The 9,703-nt window shown below is 44.6% G+C and overlaps 1 protein-coding gene across 1 annotated transcript in view; it reads right to left on the reverse strand.

The window, feature by feature from the left end:
• Positions 1–5,401, reverse strand: part of NUCB2 (nucleobindin 2) — a 65,931-nt gene extending 60,530 nt beyond the window's left edge. Inside the window, exon 1 of the mRNA XM_033208114.1 lies at positions 5,256–5,401. The gene's annotated coding sequence lies outside the window, so the exon portion shown is untranslated. The remainder of the gene's footprint in view (positions 1–5,255) is intronic.
• Positions 5,402–9,703: the final 4,302 nt, after the last annotated feature.

Raw genomic sequence — 9,703 nt, forward strand, 5'->3', positions numbered from 1 at the left:
GGCTACCCTGTAGGCAGTGTGCCCAGAGCAGCAACTCAGAGGCAGTTCTGCATTTCTGTTTATACTGATTTTATTTTATTTTTATTTTTTTTATTTTTTATTTATTTATTGAGACAGAGTCTCACTTTGTCACCCAGGCTGGTGTGCATTGTTACAGTCTCAGCTCACTACAACCTCCACCTCCCGGGTTCAAGCGATTCTCCTGCTTCAGCCTCCTGAGTAGCTGGGATTACAGGTACCCACCACCACGCCCGGATAATTTCTGTATTTTCAGTAGAGACGGGGTTTCACCATGTTGGTCAGGCTGGTCTCAAACTCCTGACCTCAAACAATCCACCCACCTCGGCCTCCCAAAGTGCTGGGATTCTAGGCATGAGCCACTGCATCTCGCCCTATACCCACTTTTAACTATATTTCAACTTAATGGGCAGTTTATGCAGAAATTTCTAGAATGAGGGTGGTATCCTCCAGGTTGTCAGGTCATTGCCACAGAAAGGGGCTATAACTTCAGGGTGTTGCCATGGCAATGGTAAGCTGACATGGCACACTGGTGGGCATGTCTTATGGGGAGGTGCTTCTGCTCCAAACCTGTTTCAGCTAGTCCTCAATTTGGTCCGGTGTCCAAGCTCTGCCTCCAGAGTTGAGTTCTGCCTCCCGCCTCAGTACCACAGGTTGCCTAAGGAGGCGTAAACAGGTCCAGGTTGGAAACAGAGCAGGTCAGAAACTCCTTTGCTGATCAGTAGTGGGATCACACCTGTGAACAGCCACTGTGTTTCGGCCTGGGCAACATAGCAAGACCCTGTCTTGCCTAAAACAGTTCATTTGTGTGCACAATTAGAAAAAGCTGCTTTTAGAACCAGATAAATTGAATGGGAGACCTTCTTTATGTTTCTCCTGGTTTCAGTCAACTAAAACCCTTTTTTCCCCCTTTTAGAGATAGGGTCTCACTATGTTGCCCAGTTAGTCTCGGACTCCTGGCATCAAGCAGTCCTCCCACCTCAGCCTCCCAAAATGCTGGGATTACAGGCATGAGTCACTGCACCTGGCCTACGCCTGGCTCTACAAAAAGAACTTTTTTAAAATTAGCTGGGAAAGAATCCACAGACCCTTTGAAAGATGCAGCAGGCCGCAGCCTACTCTGTGAGACAGGTGAAAAACTGTAAGTTCCCAGAGTGTGAGAGGGGGAGAGTCTTCCTCCAAGCACACATTCCTACCAGGGAATCTGAAAATCTAGTCCACAGGAGAAGGCTTCAACCTACCCAGAGCTGGAATGGATTTAGGGAGTGGCGTGAAATAAATAAACGTAGAAGCAGTAATGGGAAGTGCCTTGTAGGCATTCCCAGTCTCCACCATGAAATGAGGGAAGCCATTCCTGACTGTATCTTACAGGGGCCCTTGGGGAAGTCAAACTCAGGGAGGGGTCACAGGGTGAAAGAAGCTCCCAACTGAATTTTATGATATAATCTGGAGTGGGGGTGAACTCCCTTGAGCAGAAACCAGGGGGCAAGCGAGAAGTGTGCAGGAGACACAAGTATACATGCTGGGTGCTCAGCCTTACCAGCAGATAGGAAAGGGCATGACCTGAAAGCTGTGGTTTCAGGTCACAGTGTGCACAGACTGCCTGGATCTAAACTCAGTGCTGTTAGCAGGGCACTGAGGGAGCAAGACCAGCCTTGCCAACTGCATGGGAGCTGGGTGAGGCTTGCTGCTGCCTGCTACTCCCCACTCCCTTTGTGAACTCATGTGTGGCAGAGGCAGTTATACTCCCTTCTGGAACAAATGGAAACACATCCCACAACACTGCCAAAAGCAATCTACAGATTCCATACAATTCCCATCAAAATACCATCATCATTCTTCACAGAACTGGAGAAAACAATCCTAAAATTCATATGGAACAAGAAAAGAGCCGCATAGCCAAAGCAAAACTAAGCAAAAAGAACAAATCTGGAGGCATCACATTACCCAACTTCAAACAATACTACAAGACCACAGTTACCATGGTGGCCTTCGCCTGTACTCCTAGCTTTGGGAGGCTGAGGCAGGAGAATCGTTTGAACCCAGGAGGCGGAGGTTGCAGTGAGCTGAGATCGTGCCATTGCACTCTAGCCTGGGGGACAAGAGTGAGACTTTGTCTCAAAAAAAAAAAAGACTATAGTTACCAAAACAGTAGGGTACTGATATAAAAACAGGAACATAGACCAGTGGAATAGAATAGAGAAAAATGGCCAGCCATAATGGCTCACACCTGTAATTCTAGCAGTTTGGGAGGCTGAGGCTGGTGGATCACTTGAGGCCAGGAGGTCAAGACCAGCCTGGCCAGCATGGTGAAACCCTATCTCTACTAAAAGTACAAAAATTAGCTGGGTGTGGTGGTGGATGCCTGTACTCCCAGCTACTGGGGAGGTTGTGGTGGGAGAATTGCTTGAACCCGAGAGGCAAAGGTTGCAGTGAGCTGAGATCACACCACTGCACTCCAGCCTGGGTGACAGAGTGAGACCCTGCCTCAAAAAAAAAAAAAGAAAAAAAAATTCAAAAAACAATAGATGTTGGCATGGATGTGGTGAAAAGGGAACACTTTTACACTGCTTTTGGGAATGTAAATTAGTACAACCTCTATGGAAAACAGTATGGAGATTCCTCAAATAACTGAAAGTAGAACTGCCATTCAATTCAGCAATCCCACTATTGGGTATCTACCCGAAGGGAAAGAAGTCATCATACGAAAAAGATACTTGCACATGCATGTTTACAGCAGCACAATTCTCAAGTGCAAAGACATGGAATGAACCTAAGTGCCCAGCAACCAACAAGTGCGTAAAGAAAACGTGTTATATATACATTATGGAACACTACTGATTCATAAAACGGAACAAAATAATGTATTTTGCACCAAGTTGGATGGAGCTAGAGGCCATTATTCCAAGTGAAGTAACTCAGGAATGGAAAACCAATTATCATATGTTCTCACTTATAAGTGGGAGCTAAGCTATGGGGACACAAAGGTAGAATGATGTAATAGACTTTGGGGACTCAGAAGGAAAGGTTGGGAGAAGGGTGAGGAAGAAAAGACTACATACTGGGTACAGTGTATACTGCTGGAGGACCGGGTGCACTGAGATCTCAGAAACTACCACGGAAGAACTTATCCATGTAACCAAAACCTACCTGCACCCCAAAAACTATTGAAATAAAACACTTTCAAAGATTAAAAAATGGCCAGGCACAGTGGCTCATGCCTATAATCCCAGCACTTTGGGAGGCCAAGGCGGGCAGATCACCTGAGGTCAGGAATTCAAGACCAGCCTGGCCAACACGGTGAAACTCTGTCTCTACTTCAAATACAAAAAAATTAGCTGGGCATGGTAGTGCACACCTGTAGCCCCAGCTATTTGGGAGGCTGAGGCAGGAGAATCGCTTGAACCCGGGAGGCTGAGGTTGCAGTGAGCCGAGATCATGCCACTGCACACTCCAGCCTGGGCAACAGAGTGAGACTCTGTCAAAAAAAAAAAAAAAAAGGAAGAGAAGGGGAGGGGAGCGGAGGGGAGGGGAGGAAAGGAAAGGAAAGGAAAGAAAAGAAAGAAAAGAAAAAGAAATACCACCTTGCAGAATAAACAAAACCCCAGCATTGAAAGTCTTGCTGCTAGGAACAATGGATGCTTTGGAAGCACCACCCTTTGTGCTTTGTTAGGGGAAACCAGTTATATGGAAGCACTTGTGGATACTGAAGAGTGTGCATGGGAAGGAACGAGTGTAACATGGGCAGGGCAGGGACCAGTGGACTTTTTGTAAGCTTTCAGCTCAATAAAATGAACCTATGTGGTAAAATAATAACAATAAGTAAAGCTAAAACTTGAAGGTTTAGCACTGACAGAGAATCTCCTGGTGGGAAAGAGGTCTAAAGAACATGGGTCAGACTTGGTGGCTCACACCTGTAATCCCAGCACTTTGGGAGGTGGAGGCAGGTGGATCAGTTGAGGTCAGGAGTTTGAAAGCAGCCTGACCAACATGGTGAAACCCCATTTCTACTAAAAATACAAAAAAAAAAAAATTAGTGGGATGTGGTGGTGCATGTCTGTAATCCCAACTACTCAGGAGGCTAAGGCAGGAGACTCGCTTGAACTCAGAACATGGAAGTTGCAGTGAGCCAAGTTCATGCCATTGCACTCCAGCCTGGACAAGAGAGTGAGATTCTGTCTCAAAAAAAAAAAAAAAAGGCAGCAACAACAACAAAACCATAGTCACTACCTTGTATATTCCAACTGTTCTATAATACTAATTAAGACAAAAAAAAAAAAAAAGAACATAGTCACTACCTTGGACAAGGGAAAATACATAAGCTTTAGCATCAGAATTGGACCCCAACCCTGGCTCTACTGCTTATTACATGTGCCTGGTTTCGAGTTAGTTCCCTAACTCTAGGCCAGGTGCATTTTCTAGCAGAGTAGTTGTTCAAGTCTGGAAAGAGTGAATCTAGGCGGTATAGTGGTTAAGAGCGTGAACAATGAAACCTGTCCACCTGGATTAAAAACCCAGCTCCATTCATACTAGCTAATGGCCTCCAGCAAGGCACTTAACCCCTCTCTTTAAAGCACAGCTTTCCCACTTGTAAAATGCAAGCAACAATAGTTCAAACCTCATATAGTTGTGGTAAGGATTAAATGAGTTTATATTTGTAAAGCAGAGCGTGCCCAGCGCAAAGTACTTTATTAATGTCTAATAATATATTGGTCCCCGTTTCCTAACCTATAACCTGGGGATAATAATGCTGAATTAATTGTAAGGATTCCAATGACACATGTAAAGTGCTAGAAAGGTGGCCAGATGCGATGGCTTACGCCTGTAATTCCAGCACTTTGGAGGCCGAGGCAGGCAGATCACCTGAGGTCAAGAGTTGGAGACCAGCCTGGCCAACATGGTGAAACCCAGTCTCTACTAAAAACACAAAAGTTAGCCGGGCATGGTGGTGAGCACCTGTAGTCCCAGCTATTCAGGAGGCTGAGACAGGAGAATTGCTTGAACATGGGAGGCAGAGGTTTCAGTGAGCCGAGATCGCCCCACTACACTCCAGCCTGGGCCACAAGAGCGAACAAAACAAAGAAACACCAAAACAGAACAAAACAAAGAAACACCAAAAATAAAAAATAAAAAACCCAAAATAAATAAATAAATAAATAAAAATAAAGTCCTAGTGAGGAGATGTCCAGTAACTTTTATTTCTGTTCCCCACCTCGCCCCTACTTCTGCCCTGTTACCTTGGAAATCCTGTCTGATTACTGCTACCTCTGCCTTCAAGTTGTCTCTTGCTCAGCTTGGTGTAAGTAATTGATTCCTTGATTTCCTTGATTTCAAGAGATTTCTTGATTTCCTTTGGCTCAGCTGAGAAACTCAAAATGTGTTTGCTGGAGGCCAGAAGAAAATAAAAGTGAAACAACCCCAGAGAACCAGCTGACGCGAACCCTGAGCCGTATTACATCTCTTGCTACTCTAGGGTGAAAACAACGGTTTCGAGGAGATTCTGGTTTTCTAAGACTTCAGTTCCCTTCTTACTTCCTCTTTTAGGACCCTGCAGAACATCAACTGGCCAATTACTTACAAAATCAAATTCTTCATTTTGTTAAGAAAAGGGAAGAGGGGCTGAGTGCGGTGGCTCATGCCTGTAATCCCTGCACTTTAGCAGGCCGAGGCGGGCAGATCAAGACCAGCCTGGCCAGCATGGTGAAACTGCGTCTCTACTAAAAATACAAAGATTAGCCGGACATGGTGGCACATGCCTGTAATCCCAGCCACTCGGGAGGCTGAAGCAGGAGAATCACTTGAACCCAGAAGGCAGAGATTGCAGTGAGCCAAAATCGCATCACTGCACTCCAGCTTGGGTGACAGAGTGAGATTCCATCTCAAAAATAAAAATAAAAAAAGGTAAGAGGGAGGGAGAATACTTACTTCCAAGAGATAGTAAGTAGTCAGAACCTACAAAATTCAGGGTAAACTTTTCTGGGGAGCTAAGACTTACTGTTGTTGTTGTTGTTGTTGTTGTTGTTATTAAGGTCAAGATCAGGGATGAGCAAACAATGGCCCTTGGGTCAAATCAACCCATTACTTGCCATTACTTGTTTTTGTTGACAGTCTTATTAGAACACAGCAAATTTCAACATCTGTCCATCTTCTGTATCTGTTATCTATCGTCTCAGGCTGTTTTCGTACTACAATGGCAGAGTTAAATAGTTGTGACAGAAACTGTATGGTTCTTGGCCCCTTACAGAAAAAAAAAAAAAAAATTACTAACCTCTGGACTAGATAATTCACCCAGAATCATATTTTCAGTATTCTCAGTGCAGAAATTCTTTACCTTCATCAAATCCACTAATGCATGGCTTCTCAATATTTAATGTGCATCAGCAGGAACTTATTAAAATGTAAATTCTAGCCAGAGGTCTGATGTTGAACACCTGTAGTCCCAGCTACTTGGGAGGCTGAGGCAGGATGATCACTTGCTTGAGCCCAGAAGTTCAAGGTTACAGTGAGCTATGATCACACCAGGGCACTCCAGCCTGAGTGACACAGAGACACTGTCTCTAAAAAACAAAACAAAATGTTTTAAAATGTAACCGGACATGGTGGCTCAGGCCTGTAATCCCAGCATTGTGTGAGGCTGAGGTAGGTGAATCTCTTAAGCCCAGGAGTTTGACACCAGCCTGAGCAATACGGCAAAACCCATCTCTACTGAAAGTACAAAAAATTAGCCAGGTGTGGTGGCAGACATCTGTAGTCCCAGCTACTTGGGAGGTTAAGGTGGGAGAATCACCTGAGCCTGGGAAGGCGAGGCTGCAGTGAGCTGTGATGGCACCACTGCACTCTAGCCTGAGTGACAGGAGTGAGACCCGGTCTCCAAAAAATAAAATAAATCCAAAGTCTGATTCAATAGATCTGCAAGGAAGTCTGAAATTCTGTTTTCTGACAACCTCTGAGGGGTACCAATAAGGCTGTTTCCTGGATCCACTTGATCCCATCAATTATCTCATCGTTCCTGCCCCCACCTCCATTACCTAGCTTAATTACTCTGGTTAATCAGTAAAATCACTGCCATACAAATATCAACTTCCTTGCCTTTCTTTCCCTCTGCTGCTCTCACCTGACAGAAACCCAACCTTGGATGAACCCAACATATACCTTCTTCTTGTCTGTGCCATGCAGCTCTACATTGCAGGAGAAAAATCACTGGAACTATGTCTCCAAATTCACGGTCATCAATCTCAGACAGACCCTAAGTACTGCCCAGCAACTTTCCACTTTCTCTCTCCCACACCCATAATGACCATTCCATACCTTTCCTTGCTCCTCAAACCTCCCATTCTTCCTTCACACTCATTTCAGAGGTGATCCTGAGTCAGCTTTGTTGAGAACCTCTTTGTATCAGTTAAGGAACTCCTGTTTTAAAGCAGGATTTCTCAACACTAATGACATTTGAGGCCGAGTAAGTCTTTGTTGTGGGGAGTTGTTCTGTGCATTACAGGATGTTAGCAGAATCCCTGGTCTCTACTCACTAGATGCCACTAACACCCACTGCCAGTTGTCAACCAAAAATATTTCCAGACATTGCCAGAGATCCATTGAAGAGTACAATCTCCCCTGGCTGAGAACCAATGGTTTAAATAAACAGAAACCAACTCCAGCTGGAGATTTATTGAGAGGCTAATGGAGTAACTCATAGATAGACCTTGAGTAGGATACAAATCCTAGGGGCTGGAGATCTTCAGCCTTCTTTCTGGAAGTTGTCATTAGGTTAGTTCCTTCTGTCTTTGGGTATTCCTGATTAAGTTTCAAATTCTCAGTAGGAAGAATCTAAGTCCTGTTTGGGTCAGGTATTCACTCCTATAGCCTGGAGAATAGAGTCTGTGACTAGAATAAACCTAGGAAGAGGTATTCAACAGGAAAAAAGTAATAGCCACCATACTTCCTTTGTATTATGTATCTATATTCTGTTAAAGTGACATAAAACTGGCTACAAATACTTCAATAAATTGGAGTTTATTTTTCTATGATAAAGAAATACATCTGTCGGAAGCAGTTTTTGCCCTGTGTTCAGCTGCTAAGTAATATCATCATAGCCTCTCTGCATTCCTCAGCTCTGACTTTTCATCTTCAAGCTTATTGCCTGACGTTGAAAGACAGCTAGCATACTTCCTGACATCATGAGTCATGACCACATTCAGAAATAGGAAACAGGCTGGGCATGGTGACTTACATCTGTAATTCCCGTGCTTTGAGAGGCCAAAGTGGGAAAATCACTTGAGGCCAAGAGTTCGAAACCAGCCTGAGCAACATAGCAAGACCCCATCTCTACAAAAAGAAAAAGAAAAAAATTAGTTGGGCATAACAGCACTTTGAGACCCCATCTCTACCAAAAAAATAAATTAAATGCAGAAATGAGCTGGGTGTGGTGGTGTGCACTTGTAGTCCTAGTAAGGAAACTGAGGTGGGAAGATCGCTTGAGCCCAGGGGCTCAAGGTTACAGTGAGCTATGATTGGCCACTGCCCTCTGGACTGGGTGAGAAAGTGAGACCCCATCTGTATAAGAAAAAAAAAAAAAAAGTGAGGCGGGGCCAGGCACAGTGTCTCATACCTGGAATCTCAGCACTTTGGGAGGCCGAGGCAGGTGGATCACCTGAGGAGTTCAAGACCAGCCTGGCCAAGTTGGCAAAACCCTGTCTCTACAAAAATACAAAAATTAGCCGGGCATGATCATGGGTGCCTGTAAACCCAGCTGGTCATAAGCCTGAGGCAGAATCGCTTGAACCTGGGAGGCAGAGGTTGCAGTGAGCTGAGATCACATCATTGTACTACAGCCTTGGCAACAGAGCGAGACTCCATCTGGAAAAAACAAACAAAAAAAAACAAAAAAGCAAATAATTTATAAGTTCAGTCATACTGCAGTGAGGAACATTATCAAATAAATATTGAGTGCTACACTTATATATATATATATTTTCTTCCAAGAAAAGACCTTAGAGAGGCTTTGCAACGATCAGATCAGTTACATAAATCTTGTTTCCTAACCTCTGGATTTTCATTCTATAAACGTAAACAAACAAACAAACAAACTCTTACTACCCCCAAGGAATAGGCAGTATATACAGTGAGCAGTCTTTTCAGGTAATCCCTATAATTCTTCACTATGATAAAAGTTGGGCCGGGTGCTGTAGAGGACTGCGTAATTCTTCACTATGATAAAAGTTGGGCCGGGTGCTGTAGAGGACTGCGTGCTCACAAACGAGACGTTCCCGATAAACCCTGCTCTTGCAGACAAAGCAGGATGGTCCTTCTCTGCAAACAGAAAGGACAAAGGAGCCAGCTGTAAACAGTGGGCTCTGGGAACTGGTCAATGTTTACTGATCTTGGGAGTCAAGGAAAGGTCAGAGAAGCAACACGTGCCCCATGACTTGGTCACATTCCGCAAACGGCTGGATACAATAAAGCAGAGTGTGCCATTTGGCGCGGCCGCCATGTATGTCTTGTCCTGTGTTGTCTTGTGTGTTCATTCCTTTGTTTAGGAAACACGCGGACCCCAACAACTGGTGCAGCGAGCAGGGTCCGTGGCTCCAAGAGAGCAAGGAACCGGAGGGGGAGCACACCGGGTGTGTAAGTACAGAAGGGGGACCCACGGGATAATTTTGGGGAATTCTACCTCTCTGGCCTCAGAATA

Source organism: Trachypithecus francoisi, unplaced genomic scaffold (genome assembly GCF_009764315.1).
Source record: "Trachypithecus francoisi isolate TF-2019V2 unplaced genomic scaffold, Tfra_2.0 Lachesis_group8, whole genome shotgun sequence".
Lineage (NCBI taxonomy): Eukaryota > Metazoa > Chordata > Mammalia > Primates > Cercopithecidae > Trachypithecus > Trachypithecus francoisi.